Below are 1,868 nucleotides of genomic sequence, written 5' to 3'. Positions count from 1 at the left end.
TAAACAGTTAGGATCGTCTCAAATTCCCCACTTGGTCAAACCTTACTACAGTTAGGACCACAGCCAAAGTCTCTCCTCGATTCATTCCACCAACGAGAGGTCCACTTTCAGTTGAATAATCAAACCTTATGACAGTTAGGATTATTCAAACCCGTCCAGATTCTCTAAGTGGATATCCCACTTTGAGTTTTCTTTACATCAGGAGATAGAATATAAAATTCTTCCTCTCTGATTCTGGGTTCATCTCTACCAACAAACAAGAGATCAGGAGATAGAATATAAAATTCTTCCTCTCCAATTCCTGGTTCATCTCTACCAACAAACAAGAGACCAGGAGATAGAATATAAAATTCTTCCTCTCCGATTCCGGGTTTATCTCTACCAACAAACAAGAGACCAGGAGATAGAATATAAAATTCCGAACACTCCGATGAGTATATGAGTATAAACTGCATCTCCTTGAACCTCCCAACGGGTACATGAGGTTAAACTGTTTCCCGAACACTCCAATAGAGCATATGAGTATAAACTATTTCTCCATTCTTCAACAACAGTTCTGATTCAAGACTTCGACGACGGGCACGCGATAAACGCAGCACCGGAGGAATCTTAGCTATTCTACAAAGCATTGAGTAGACTAAGAGATAAAGAAGTCAAGGATTGAAGCCATTCACAGACCATTCTACGCAATTTCCTCAACAAAGAACCATTCTTCAACAACAGTTCTGATTCAAGACTTCGACGACGGGCACGCGATAAACGCAGCACCGGAGGAATCTTAGCTATTCTACAAAGCATTGAGTAGACTAAGAGATAAAGAAGTTAAGGATTGAAGCCATTCACAGACCATTCTACTCAATTTCCTCAACAAAGAACTGGAGAAATTGCAGGGAAAGCCTATCATATCCAAAGTGTCCCAGACTCCTCTCTAAAAGAAATGATGAGTCTGAGATACTTTGGAGGGGGTATCTGTAGACATCAAAAAATGCTTACAGACATTCAAACACCACTCAAGACGATATAGAAGAATAATATACACGTCATCAAGCAACATATGGCGGCGCGGCAGGACATGGTGCCGCGGCTATGGCGCGGCAGACCAAGGTGCCGCGGCTAAGGCGCGGCAGACCAAGGTTCGTGGGAGAGTGGTTTTGAGCACGATGGAACGTGCTCATAACCGTCTCTTTGGCCGCGGCAGCCTATACTGCCGCGCCAATAGCCGCGGCAGTATAGACTGCAGCGGCCAAAGAGAAAGCATTCGGGCAGTTATTTTGCCCCTGTTTCAACTGTGGTGCACTGAGACCCCTATAAATACCTCCCTACACACGAAATAAAGGACAGAGAGTATTTTTGGAGCAGAAGAGGCTTGAGTCTTTGGTGATTTTGAGAAAGAAAGAGAGAATTTTCACCCTCTGACAAGCATCATTTGGTGAATCCTAGAGATCTAAGCTCAGACTTGATCTTTGGAAGAACGGACATCTTACATCGATAAGATATTCGTTTTCAAATCTTTACTTCGATAAACGAAGGAGAGATCCCTAAACAACCTCTCGATCTACGAATCGGTGGTCCACGAACTAAAGCGTTCCCGGCACAGGCAAAGTCCCACAAAAGCAGGAGTTGATAAACAATTTCTGTGTTATTTTCTCGAGAGTTGTATTTTCTTTTATTTTCATTGTAATTCTTTGTAAACGATCGAAGTTTTAATGGAATCTGCAATGGAAACAACTTTCGCTGAAAACATGTATCAGGGAGAACTACAAGAGGAATCACTCACCTCTCGTCTCTCAATCTCTCAACCTTACATACATAATCAACTCTCATATTCTTTCCAAAGCCCACTCCTTGTAATCTTTTGCACGGATAAA

The sequence above is a fragment of the Asparagus officinalis genome, chromosome 2 (assembly GCF_001876935.1).
Source record: "Asparagus officinalis chromosome 2, Aspof.V1, whole genome shotgun sequence".
Lineage (NCBI taxonomy): Eukaryota > Viridiplantae > Streptophyta > Magnoliopsida > Asparagales > Asparagaceae > Asparagus > Asparagus officinalis.
The sequence above is the reverse complement of the archived record's forward strand: the minus strand, read 5'-3'. Positions refer to the sequence as shown.